Genomic DNA, 14599 nt, shown 5'->3' with positions numbered 1-14599 from the left:
GACCAGGATCATTATTTGCTAGATCTCCCCAGTGATTCCAACATGGAGCCCAGGTTGAGAACTGGCTCTCTGGATCAAGTACCTCCTTTCCTCAAATACTCATTGAACTGTTAATACATCCTTGATATCACTCTCTGTGTCAAATTGGGAATGCATCCTAAGGACTAGGGCTCAGAATTGCATCTGAGATTTTATTGACAGTCTTTCTGGCTATCACCTTCATTTCTTCACTGGTTTACATTTCATTACAATGCTAGATTTTCTAAATGGCATTCTAAAAAAGGGAGAGGGTTGGGGTGGGGGCAGAAATCTTTATTCCCATCATGAAAGTCAACATCAGTCTTTCCTCTTGTGGTGACAAATCAGTGCCTCATGTTTCTGGAAATATTGCATTATTTCATTCAGATTGGAATCTGGAAAGGCCAAAGCATTTCCTCAAAAGTCACCACTGGGATCAGTTCACAGACTTGCTCATTCTGTTTACTGGTGCTGTTCCTCAATCTATTTTACATGTGTCATTCATTGACTTTATCAGATGGGCTGCCAGTCTGCTGCTCTATACGTGGATTTGCTTCTGCAGGGACCATGAGCTCTAGGTCCTTAGGTGTGGTTTGCATGAATGTGTTGAGGCTGATATTCTCGTCACTATAGCTGGCCTTTAACTGCACTAAGAACAACACCTTCGTTCTTAGAACAGGAGACTTGGGCAACTCCCTTCCACACAGACTCACTCTCCTTGGGTAAAATGCAAAGGAAACATGCAGGGCAGCACATCTCTCAGTTTGTGGGTTCTTAACTATTGGCAAACCTCCCCCTGAAGGCTGGTAACCCATGAATTCGGCCCTGTAGCAATCTAAGGCTGGAGAAAATCAATCTTCTGGAAACGTCCAAGAATACACCTTAGGGAATCTGGCTTTGTCTTCATGTCCTGGATAACACACAGGAACCTTTTCCACTGTGGACCAGAACTTCAGTATTTACCAATAGGTGTATTTCTAAAACTGTGCCAATGTGTTCACTGAACAGATTAAGATTCTGAGACCAAAGAGGTGATGTGACTGAAGAAAAGTATTTCCTTGGTCTTAGGCACAAAATGGTATCCAGTGAATGAATAGGTTTATAATAGATGACTTATACATACTAGCAAAAATAAACACTTTTTTCCCTTAGATCCACTCCAGTTTTTCAGTTGCTATGGAATTAAATGCAAGTGTTTAGCCTCTCGGATATGAAGAAAACCAAGCCATAAGAATACGGCTAGCTCCAGGTCTCAAGCCTTCTGGCTATTACTTGAAGTTCTGTCTTGCCCTAATAATTTTCACAGAGCACCTAGAGAAAACTCTCAGTACTTAACACTGTCCACAAGACAACCTCTTTCTGACTTTCACTTTTTTTAAGAAAGATTTTATTTATGAGAGAGAGAGAGAGAGAGAGAGAGAGGCAGAGGGAGAAGCAGGCTCCATGCAGGGAGCCTGACATGGGACTCAATCCCAGGATTCCAGGATCATACCCTGGGCTGAAGGCCACACTAAACCCCTGAGCCACTGGGGCTGCCCTCTTACTTTCACTTTTGATGAATAAATACCTTCAAGAAGGAAACACTGGGGCAGAGGGCATGAGTGTGGGTTTTGCTACATACAAGTAGGAAATGTGGACCAATTTCCAGGCCCACCAGCAGTCAAGGAGAAGAGCAATCTCTGTGAGCTATATTCCCTCATATGATAATTTTGTCAATACTGTGTAGACATTGATGTGCTTTTTAAATATACACTGATCTTATTACAAATAAACCTGGCTTTCTTGTTTTTCCCTTATAAGATTGATCATCTTTATACCCATTTTCCTTCAAATTTTCCACTCATATCTTTTGTCTATTTGGACAGAGAATTTTATTTTTTCTTATAGATTTATGAGATATTTTTAATTTGATGATAATACTTAGCTTTCTATGACATGTATTTTACAAATATTTTCCCAATTCGTCACATGCATTTAAATGTTTGGCTAATAATTTAAACATACACAGTTCTTTTTTTTTTTTTATTTATGATAGGCACACAGTGAGAGAGAGAGAGGCAGAGACACAGAAGCAGGCTCCATACGCTGGGAGCCTGACGTGGGATTCGATTCCTGGTCTCCAGGATCGCGCCCTGGGCCAAAGGCAGGCGCTAAACCGCTGCGCCACCCAGGGATCCTAAACATACACAGTTCTTAAATTTTGTATCATTTTATCTCCTAATAATTTCCCTTTTGGTTTCTGTGGTATATTCCTGATGAAACCCTCACTGTGTTGGAAACTCTTGCATTTTTCTAAGTTGGTAACTTTATCTTGCATAAAGGGAAGGCTTTTCATTTTTTTAAAAAAATTTTTTATAAATTTTTATTTATTTATGATAGTCACACACACACACACACACAGAGGCAGAGACAAAGGCAGAGGGAGAAGCAGGCTCCATGCACCGGGAGCCCGATGTGGGATTCGATCCCGGTCTCCAGGATTGCGTCCTGGGCCAAAGGCCAAACCGCTGCACCATCCAGGGATCCCAGGGAAGACTTTTCAAAGGAAAATCTTGACCATTTCCACTTAAGCATAATGTTGTTTTTGGATTAAAAAATTCTATTCCATAGGGTGCCTGGGTGGCTCAGGCGGTTAAGCATCTGCCTTTGGCTCCAGTCATGATCCAAGAGTCCTGGGATCGAGCCCCATATTTGGCTTGGTGTTCAGCGCAGAGTCTGCTTCTCCCTCTCCCTCTGCCCCTCCCTCTGCTCCTTCTCTCTTCTCTCTTCCTCACTCTCTCTCAAATAAATAAAATCCTAAAAAAAAATTCTATTCCCTGACATCATCACTTTCTCTCAACATAACTTTATTATGGAAAATGTTAAACATACATAGAAGTAGAACAGATAGTATAATGAAATCTCATTTATTCACCTCCCAGTTTCAATAATTATCAACACTCAGATATTTTATTTCATCTACTCCTTCTTTTTTTCTTTCCTTTGGAGCAAATTCTAGATGCTACATCATTTCACCCACAAACACTTCAGTATATATTGCCAACAGAAAAAACTTTTTAAAAAAGACAATCATTGTATTATTTTCACATCTAATACAACAATCATTAATATTTTAATAGGTATTCACAAAGAAATTTACATCAAACTACCTTCTTACAGATGCTTTGCTGAATTCAAGGCTGCAGAGAGGATCCCCACATTGCACTTAGGTCATGTGTTTCTTAGGTCTCTCTTAATCTGTAACAGTTTTTCCTCCCTTTCTCATGCATCTCTTTGTGGAAAAAACTGGGCCATGGGTCATGTCCTGTAGAATGTATTATGTTCTAGATTGAACTGACTGGCCTCCCATTGCACAAGTTTTTTGTCTTCTATGCTTCCTGCAAACTGGTGGTTATACCCAAGGCTCAATTAAGCTCATTATTATTTTTTTCTTTTTTGGCAAGAATACTTTATATGAATGCTATGTACTTCCTATTGCATCATATTGGGAAGCAATCATGTCTGTTGATGTCACTTTTAATGGTATTAAGATTCATTGGTGAATTCAAGAGATGTGGGCCCAGGAGTCACCCAATTATCTGCATTTCCCATTGATAATTTACTCTAGGATTCAGAGCCAGTGTGGATATAATAGGTTGGAGTCAGAAACTTGGGTTCCAGTATTTATTCTGCCAGTTAAATTGTCTTGCCTGGACTAAGTTCCTTGAGCTCTCAGACTTTTTAAGGCTTATTTAGTTTTGAGGAGCAGATATTTTGTATGTAGGGACTGCTATTGGAGTTGGAGTGGGTGAGTTCTCTGTGCAGAGCCTTGACATGGTGTGAAAGAATAGTAGCTGTGATTTATTGCCATTGGTTTAAGCAGTTGGAATGTGTTTCGATGACCTTACAGGTCTTTCCAAATCGGAGGTCCTAGGGTGAATTATCATGCGGCTCTGATAGGGTGACCTGTGTATTCAGAGAAAATCTATGGGCAGGAGAGCTCATCAACCATTTGTAACAGCTCAATAGAGATGACAATTCTGCCAGATTAGGGTCCTGTGGGCAGAGCTGAGAGGCCTATAAATTCACATTGACTTTTCAAGGCCTGGTTTATAACAGCTCGCCAAATGTGTCGCCAAGATGAAGATAGATTGTAATGACTATATTTTGGTAATTCCTTACTTTACTAAAATCAATGCTCAATCATGTTACAGGCGAGACTCCATCTGGTTCCAATCAATGGTAGAGGGAGCGCCATGTCTGGACAGAAGGGCTGAGTCTGTGTCTATTCAGGAAAAGCTGCATGGAGAGCTCCAGCTGAGCAACTGCACAACAGATAACGGTGTAGTGGGTGGTGTGGACCACCAGCTGGGCCAGCTCAGGCCCAAGATAGTCAGGTCACCCTGTAGGGCCATTCATTCATGAATATTGTGAATACCTATTATGTGCCAGGCACTGTTCTGGGTGCTTGGGGTATATCAGTAAGCAAAACAAAGTTCCCTGTTCTGGAGCTGATGTGTATTGTAATTGAGGAGTGTGTGAAGGGCAGCCAACAAATAACTAATATGATCCATAAGTTATAGAGCAAGTCAGAAAGTGATATAAATTGGCAAAGAAAGTGTAGAATACACTAGAGAGGGTTTAGGGGGTGCCCTTGTGGTTTTAGGTGGGACAGTATGGTCTGGGAGTCTGGTTCAAAAGAACAGGATAATGATGGCTTCTTCAAGATTTCATATATTCAGTAAGCTACATGCTCAACACTGATTTTTGCTCCAAATGAAATTGGAAGATTTTTGCTCCAAATGCTTGGAAGATTGACTGTACTCTAACATTGCTGCCCTGGATGCCCCAATTGTGGTGCTTCCCACCTCTCTGCTATTTGTTCTGTGTGCCCTCTAGGTGGTCTTAGATTACCCTACCCCCACCCCCAGGCTCATCTTTAGGCCATGATTTTAGCTTCAGCTCCCTTTGGGACTCACTATGTTTCATTCATTCTCATTAAAGGCCTCTTGCCCTTCTCCCCTAGCCTTATGCGGTCTGAGAGATTTCCTGGCCCCACAACTTTACCAGGACAATATTAATTCCCAGAGAAGACTGCACTAGGAAGTTTTGGGCATTCTGGAAGAGCACTATGTCATCATCACTACCATTATCATCATCATGACCATCACCACCATCTTATTATCTCTGAGAGTATGACCAAGGAGAGTCTCGTGTAAGCTGCACGTGGACTTGGTTAACAAGCTCTACTGAGCCTGACCTAATGGGCTGGGCTGGCCAAAGCTTTTGTTTGTCACAGGAAGACAACTTTGTGCAGGCCCTTGTTTGACCTGCTTTTCCCTCTTTAGAAAGAGAATTTCCACCAGATGAATCATGCCTAGCATGCTCGCTGGAGCCAGAGACATTTGGCTTCCCAGGCTGTTTACTATAGCACAGACTTTGTCTCATAAGTGTTCTTAGGAAATGACAACAGACAGAAAATTGTCATTGTTTTTGCTTAAAAAAAGTGGAGTCCTGGAAATAAGCCAGTCCTGGGTAGAAGAGAGTTCCTATCTGCCGACCTATTTAGTGACATTTAGAACAACAACTTTGGGACCACTGTGGTGACACGTCTTAAGTACAGGTGAGACCTGCTTGCCAAAGCAGTGGTAGAGTGCATTCCTGTATTATGCAGGAGGCCCTAATCACTGCCCCAACAGGTGGCTCTGATCACTTATTACCACTGTAGTGGTAACTGGCCCTCAAATTCAGAACCAGTATATAGTAAGGACAGACTTGAGAATTATTCCCTTACCTCCACATTTGAAATTCTGGCATATTCAGAGCCAAGTAGGTGTCACTTCTCTTGGTTTGTTTATTTATTTTCATGCAGTGTGGTTCAATGAACTCATACTTATCTTAACATTTTACTCCTGAGGGCCTGAGACTCTAAGGACACCTGTATTAATAGCATAAGTGTTGCTATCTAACAGACTAGATTCAGAGCCTGTAGAAGGGGACAGGACTCAAAAGCTCTTTCCCTCTACCTTTCCCAGCCCATTTATGGAAGGGGAGAGCAAGACCAGGAAGGTTGAGTAGGATTCTCCTGCACAGGCTGCTGATGGCCAGCCTTTGATCTTGAGAAGGCTCTACACTCATCTGGGTCTTGCCCTTCCATCCTTAATCTGATGATTAGCTGCCCATGGCATGCTCTGGCTATCTGAAGAGAGAGCCCATTGCTGATACAAGAGGGAATGATTAGTACGTGTTGACGTCTGATAGAACCAAGCAGGGCAGTTTGTGCCAGTGGGCCCTGGCTCCCTCTCCCAGCTGACTTTCTCCCACCATCTCCTGGTTATTGGATAGAAGGGAACACTGATGGGCTGAAGGAGGGAGGACAGTATGGTGGATAGGGCCTGGGTTTGGGTTTTGACAGCCTGGATCAGCATCTGGTTCTGCCACTCAGGAGATGTTTCAATGGTCTGATCACTTAACTCAGAGCTAACCTCCTGTGTTCATTTTGCTTTGCCTCTGCACCTGGAGTATTGTCTCTTTTCCCTTTGTGACGGTAGAGGCAAGCCCTGCAGTGGCTGCTGAGCTTGTCTGGCTTAGAAAGCATGTCCTGATGTAGCTTCTTGGGGCTTCAGTGGCCCTTCAGTGGTCTTTGTGCACTTCTCTGCCTGAAAGCAATTGTAGCCAGGTGGAGGAAACAGGTGCCCCCCGGAAAAGCAGGAAGAGCAAGACATACCAAGGGAGCCCAAGAGACCCCATCCACGTGTGCTGAGAACAAGGGACAGGAGGGCTCATGGTGCTGGAGCAAAGAAAAACTGTCCTGGGATATTTGACTCCATTTTTAATCCCAAATGGTGTGTCTGGAAAAATTGGTTATATGTATTCATTACTTTGAGAGTTGGAAAATGTTTCATTGTCTTAATTACTGGTTGATCTTGTTCTTTTTTTCTTTATCTTTCTTGTTCTTTTTCTTTATTTATTAGCCATCTCTACTTCTTTATATCCATGTTTTTTTTCTATTAAAAACACACAGCAGGACAAAACAAGACAGCTGCGGAATTCCTCTCTTTGGACCCCACTGACACCTCAGATCATTTATCTTCCCATGTCTTCTCAGCACCTGCTCCTCACCCTTCCTTCTGGCCTTTCTCTTCTATCTCCAGTCCTTCCATCAGGCTCCTACCCCTACCGATGCATAGACACCATGCCCTCCACACTCCGAAGCCCAGAGGCACTTCACTCTGCATCCTGACCTTTGCGTCCCACGATACTGGCCAGGCTTTTCTGACCTCTGCTGGGATGCACCCCAGCCTGTCCTCGCTCTCTGGACACCTCCCCTCCCATCCTTCAGTCCTTGCTGGCAACCACATCCCCACTTGCCCTGAGTCCTCCTGTGTGCTAGGTCTGCAAGTCACAAGCCTGGTGAGCATCTTCCTGTGACATTCTTCTGGGATCGAAAATGACACAAGCAAATTCTATGGTGTTCAACATAGAATCCCTGGCCGTCCCGGCCCTGATGTGGAAAGTGGGAATCTGCTTCTCCTTGCTGTGAATCTCCTAATTGTTCTGGTGCGTTCGTCACCTTGCAGCCCAGGTAACCACTGACTCCAGCTGCGTCTCTCTTTCCAGCTCGGTGCAGCCATCCTTATCTGGTTCCCATGAACTCTGATCGTCAGCCCTTCATTCCCCGCCACCACTGCTGCTGCACTCTGGACCCCCTCATTTCTTACAAGACTGTGGTATTCCCCAGATGTTGGAATTCCTAGCTTGTTTTTCCCCCATTTCAAGCTACCTAATCATAACCATGATCTTCGCTGAATATAGATCTGATTATATTTCTCACAGCATTTCCTTACTGGCCCCAGCTGTTCTCTGCCTGCCTCCGCATGTTTCTCTATTCTGGCATCTATGGACTTTTTAGCATTTTCAGAATTATCTCCCAGGACAGTCCATGAAATGCTCTTTCTTTCTTTCTTTCTTTCTTTCTTTCTTTCTTTCTTTCTTTCTTTCTTTCTTTCTTTCTTTTTTTTTTAATAAACTTTTATTTATTTATGATAGTCACAGAGAGAGAGAGAGAGAGAGAGAGAGGCAGAGACACAGGCAGAGGGAGAAGCAGGCTCCATGCACCGGGAGCCCGACGTGGGACTCGATCCTGGGTCTCCAGGATCGCGCCCTGGGCCAAAGGCAGGCGCCAAACCGCTGCGCCACCCAGGGATCCCCTTCTTCTTTCTTTCTTTCTTTCTTTCTTTTTTCTACTTTTTAGCAGATTTTGATGTTATTAACTCTTCACTGCTTGACAGGCTTCTTTTCTTGGCCCCTGGGTCATCACTCTCTCCTGGTTTCCTATCTCTCTGCCAGCTCATTGCTCAGTCAGGTAAATAGTGACATTCCACTAGGCCCAGCCCTGGGCCTTCATTTAGGACCATCACTTCGCTGAGCTCCCGTGGCTGTTAGACATGGTATTGAAATCTTCTCCTAGAACTTTCTTCTAAGTTCCAGAAACACATATCCAACTGCCCTCGTGAAACTTCTGTTTAGATGGTACCTCAGTCTTGACATCATTTTTTTTTTTATAAATTAATTTTTATTGGTGTTCAATTTACCAACATACAGAATAACACCCAGTGCTCATCCCGTCAAGTGTCCCCCTCCGTGCCCGTCACCCATTCACCCCCACCCCCGCCCTCCTCCCCTTCCACCACCCCTAGTTCATTTCCCAGAGTTAGAAGTCTTTATGTTCTGTGTCCCTTTCTGATATCTCCCACACATTTCTTCTCCCTTCCCTTATATTCCCCTTCACTATTATTCATATTCCCCAAATGAGTGAGAACATACACTGTTTGAGTCTTGACATCATTGAAACAGAATCTGAGTCTTGAGCTCGAAGTCACTTCTCATTCCTGTGTCCCTCATGCTAGGAAATCTCCAGGCAGACACAACCCCCTCAACAACTCCAAATGCAGTCTGCCCCTGCTAATGTCACCTGCCAGGTATTCTCAAACACATCCACCATTACACACAGCAACACGTTAGTGGGAGCAGAAGCATTTCTGTCCTGTATCACTGAAATTGCCTCCATGCCTTTTCTGTGCCTGCTCCTGTTCCTTGCAATCCTTTTCCTACACTATGTCTGGCCAATGAGGTCCTTTTCAAACTTCATCTTACTACTTCCCTACTTAAACCCTGCATTGGCTCTACGTTGATCCTTCCTTTTTTTTTTTTTTTTTTTTACTATTTTGTAAAATAGTAATATTTTAATAGTAATAGTAATATTTTGTTTTGTTGTTTTCACAATGAAAAGCAGAATCCCTAACTAGACCCAAAGTTCTCCCCAGGCAGGCCCCTGCCTCTCTTGAGGCAGTTTTCCACCACAACCCCATGCTCTGGGCCTGGCAGCTCTCTGCATTTTGGGTTGCTGCATGTTACTTGGGTTGCCTTCCTGAGCTTTCCCCTTCTCTGGCCTGCTCCTGAGCACTGTCCTCCAGACTTCAGTCCAAGAGTGGTCCCTTAGAGATGCTTTGCCTGAGTCATGGTGCATGGAATGATCTTCTGCACCCCTTACCGCTGCTGCTTTATAAAGCCTTACATTGAGACAATAAACTTTTCTTTTTCCCAACATAGCTTGGCATCATCTAGACAGTGTTTAGTGATCCTCCGCATGCCACTGTGGCTTTGATGAACATCCTTCATGGATGAAGAAAATGAGGCTCAGATGACTTAAGGATCATCACAAATTAAGTTGAAATTCTGGAGGCTTTGGATCCGAAGCCAGCAGGGCTTGGTACCTTTAGGTTCTCAGAGTGTCCTAATTTAGCTATAGTTTTCTGCTTGAGAGAAGCCCACAAAGGCCAGAGTGGGGTGAGAGTGACTCACCCGGTGGCCCCTAATTGTGCCGGTTTCACCCAGAGGAAGCCTTGCATGGACATGGGCATCCTTGAGAGCCATTTCAGTGCTATCCGGAATGGGAGCAGGGTTCCTGTGTTTGTGGTGAGCAAGTTCCTGGCTCCTTTCTACCCTGCCCGTCATCTTCTGTTTGTCCCTGTGGCTTCCTTATTTTCTAATCCCTTTGCCTTGGGTGGACTCACCCACGTCTGTCTTCTTCCTGCTGGTCTCCTTCTGTTCTGCTCTGTGGTCCTGCTCAGCTCCCCGAGGGAATTCCTCCCCTGACTTGTCAGGGCCTCACCTCTGGAGGCAATTACTAATCAGCCCGTGAAAATATAACAGGAGATTTGAAGAGCTATCATGTTACATCCTTCATATTTTACCAGCAATAAATCCAGCCACTTGCTCTCCAGTGGACTCACAATTCTATAAATTAGGAGTCTATTTCTAAGGAGGAAGATTTCATATTCCCTGAGATTCCCTATGACCTGCTCATATTTCAAATATTGTACCAGGGCTGGACTAGGGAACCAGGGGCTTTCAGAATAAAAAGAAGTTATGCTTTGGGAGCTGAAACCACACACTGCTTGCTTCTCTCCTTTGTGCCAGCTTTGACTTCAGCTTCTCTCAGGTTTCTATGCTGTGCTGTGGCTCTGGTCATCTGGCCTTAGGCCTTAGGCCATCCTCAGATTCACTTTTCCTTTATAATTGTGTCTTCAGAATCTTCTCTTGCAACACCTGTGTCCACAGGCCTACAAGGCTTGCTAAAATGCAGCTTCTTCAACTCCTCTTGCCAAGAAAGAATCTCTGGGGCAGGGGCCTTGAAATATGCATTTTCATCTCTTGCCAGTGACTCTTATGGATAATAAGGTTTGAAAACCTCTGCTCTCTGGACTAAGTTTTTGGGATTTGAGGTCCATTTCCAAAAGCCTGACTTTAGTTGCTTCTTATTTTAAACTCTACCCCACAGGTGCTGACCCAGTACCTCTCTACAAAATAGCCCTCTAGGCAGTCAGAGAGTAATCCTCTTCCCCTCTCCATCCCGAAAAGCTTCTTCCCCTAGGCCTGGAGAATACTGGGCTCCAGGCCACAGAGAACCCCAGGAAGGTGAGGATAGCCCTGGCTTCAGTGCCTTGGTGGCTTGGTGTTGCCAGGAGAGAAGTTTTCTAGGGTAGTTTGAAAATGTGTAGAGCCAAACAGAGTAATAAATGTTGTTTGGAGAGTGACTTAAGTCCGGAAGATAAGACAGGGAGTGTATCTATGTGAAGGGAAGATGCAGAGGAAGGGGGCAGAGTTGGGGAATCAGCAGAGCAGAGGAGAGGCCGGCCAAGGGTGGTGGTCCAGAATGGAAACATGCGGGCTGCCAAATGAGGTCCACATAGAGGGTGGTTCCTAATGTGGAGTCCGGCTCCTCAGGGCCCTGTGCCTGTCTGGACAGAGTGGGTTGGCTCATACCTGTCCTTCCCCCTCGCCTCCATCCTCGGACTCAGGCTGGAATGAGGCATTACTACATTTCAAGTGTTGGGAAAGCCACTTGCTGGATTTGAGGCAAGCTGAGTGAGTGAGTGCTCCTTAGCATGTTCTCTCTGTTCTAGGCTTATTCAGTCAGGGAAACTGTAGCTGAGAAACATGCCTTCAAGCAGGCTGGCCAAAGACTCCAGCCTCCTTCCTTTCTCCAGCTAACCAGCCATGCTTGTGTCTCTTCTTGGACGTTACCAGTCTCAGAGCCCTCAGCCCACAGCCAAGCTGTGTACAAAAGCTTGCTTTCCTAAGGGAGACGCTCCATCTGTGAGCCCTCTCTCATAGATGGCAGAGACTGAGTAGTGGCCCTAGTGGGGAAATGACAACAACCAGGATTGGGAAGGTGAGTCTCATTGGGGCTTTCCTGTTTGACCACATGGACTCACACTATTTTGTTTGTTTCATGGACAGAGGGGCTAGAGACCCAACATTTCATGAGTGTATGGGGCATAGACCTCTGGCCCCAAATCAGGCAGTATCCCACTTGCCAGTGTTCCCAGGATGGTAGGTGGAGAGGGTAGAAGACTATCCCAGGTCCATAGTGGTTAAGGACACTAATTTCTGCTCCAGGGTTGTTATTTAGAATGAATTCTGGTATGCAAGGAAAGAGGAGGTTAAGGAGGAGACTTCAGCTTGGCTCAGATCCCCAGAAGGGACAACTGGCTCGTAACTCATACTATTAATTTATAGGCTGCAAGCACTGTCCTGACAATCACTCTTGGGAATAGTTGTATTTGTTCCTGAGCCATCTTTTATGCTTGGAAAGGTCTAGGCCAGTGCTTATTGAATTCTGATGGGCATCAGGTTCACCTGGACAGATTTGTGAAATCCTAAGGGCCATACCCCAGCCTTCTCTGAGGAGACTGGGACCCTATGGTCCCTAAGATTCTCCCAGGTGATTTAGACACAGGTCAAAGTCCAAGAACCATTGACTTAGCAATCTGGAGTCCTACGACATGTCTGTGGGACAGAAATACTGCCTGTGTGGATAGAATTGCAACTAGGCTGGAGGGAAGAGCACCAGAGTTCAGTCAAAATGTCTCTTTAAGGCCTGTCAAGTGTTTTTAACCCTGGCTGCCTCTTAAACTCAGTCGGAGAGTTTGGAAGAATAAAGATGTCTGACACCCCTCCTAGAGATATTTTGTTTTTGTTGGTCTATGGTGAACTCCAGCCCAGGGTACTGCTAAAACTTTTCTGGTTTCAAGGGTTCAGTCATGGCTGGTGATAACCCTGCTGGCATTTTTATCTGGGTTTTAGATGCCATCTTTGTTTGCAGGTAATGCTTAGAAAAGCTCCTTAATAAACTGCCAACCTTACATTTTTAGATGGAGAATGAGATACCAGGAATCATAACCGTGGTCTATCCAGAGGCATTCTGGGGGAAGAGTCTATTGTGGTAGGAATAAGGTATTTGTTAAAAGTTGATTTTAACAAATCACCTAGTGCCATTTTTGCCTCCCTTTGACCCACACATGGCAGAAGGAGAGTGACTAATGCAAATGGACAAACTCCCAGAGAAATATGTCATAGGACTGAGAACATAAACCAATTCAAAGAGAAGGTGGTGGATGGTGATGACAGTTGTAGCTGTACTTGTTTTGTTTCCATGACCCTTCTACTAGGGACTTACTGCCTACCTATGTCTGTATCTGAAAGACCTCATGGGGATGTAGTCAGGGAGCATGGCTCACACAGAGAGCTACTGTTGACAGAAACAATCTTCAGGACTCTGCAAGCTGTTATTGTGCATTTTCATTCCCAAAGCTCAGCCCCAGTGGAGACCTAAGAGAACAAAAGAAACAGCACTTGCCATGTGAGGCAAATGTGCTTCATGAGCACAGAAGATGAGGGCTCAGCCAATGTGGCTTGGAGCCTGCCAACTGCTGATGGCCCCACTGGAGACTCAGTGCTGTGTGCACTTAGCTGACCTCTTTGGACTTCCCTAAGGGCTACGCCTTCAGCATTCCCACTGAAATGGACTTCCTTCCTTTACCGGCCCCTGAGAGATGAGAGGGGAGGTTCAGGGTTGACCAAGTAGCAGGAGAACACCCATGGTCACTCGGGGCTATGGAGGGCTGTGCTATAGGGCAGTATGAACACTTGGTCCTACATTGGTCAAGCAAGAGAGTTTGCCCATAAGCAACATCCAGCTGATACTGCCCCCTCTCTTCATATATAGATCCTGTAGGGACATTGTGGTTTCCACAAACAACAGGCCAGGAGGATAAGAGAGTTGAATGTGATTAACATAGATGAGTAAGTAAACCAAAAACATACTAACAGACAAAACACTTGTTCTTCTTTCTAAGATGTTCTTGGTCTGTTCAGGCTGCTCAGCGGGAGATGATGCATTGTCAAGGGAAGCTCTGGGGAAATCCAAACTATGCGAGCTTTCCACTGGAACTTTATTTATTTTTAAAGATTCTATTTATTTGAGAGAGAGAGACAACATGAGTGGGGAAAGGGGCAGAGGGAGAAGTAGACTCCCTGCTGAGCCCAAGGCATGGCTTGATTTCAGGACCCTGGGACCATGACCTGAGTTGAAGGCAGACACTTAACCAACTGAGTCACCCAGGTGCCCCTGGAACTTTATCTTAAAGCTTATTTTCCTCAGGACAGTGGTTGGGGTATAGGAAAGGCAGCAAGGGCAGCCTAATCCCTTCTCAGCTCTAATGTTTCTATATTCAGAACCTTGGGAGACAGAGCTCTACCTCCATTTCGATTCTGTCCTCTCCCCTTGGAGAGTGTTGTGGTTTAGACAGCTACTGCTAAGTGTTGCCATTTCTCTTGTTTTCCAGGCTACCAATGAGAAAAATTTTACAATAGGATTCCAAAGACACTTTATGCTTCTTCTATATGAACATTGCTAACAAGAACAGAAGAGGGTTAGAACTGGAATCAAGAGCTAAATACTAGAGTGAAGCAGATTTGGACTCAATCTGGAAGTTTCAGTGATTGGAGTGGCTCACATAGAATACTCTCAGCCTCATGAGGAAGTAATACCCTACACTACAAACATTTCAGTCAGAGGCAGATATTATAATAAAGAATTCATCAACTTTTGACTACCTACTTTGTGCCAGGCACACTGTGCTGGGCCCTAGGGTTATAACAGTGAAAGAGAACACCAGGATCTCGGAGTTGAGAGTGTGATGGAGGCAGAGACTATAGACATGAAGCAAATGAATCACGTAGGTTGGGACAAGTG

The sequence above is a fragment of the Nyctereutes procyonoides genome, unplaced genomic scaffold, assembly GCF_905146905.1.
Source record: "Nyctereutes procyonoides isolate TBG_1078 unplaced genomic scaffold, NYPRO_anot_genome, whole genome shotgun sequence".
In the NCBI taxonomy this organism is placed as follows: domain Eukaryota; kingdom Metazoa; phylum Chordata; class Mammalia; order Carnivora; family Canidae; genus Nyctereutes; species Nyctereutes procyonoides.
Note: the sequence above shows the minus strand (reverse complement) of the source record.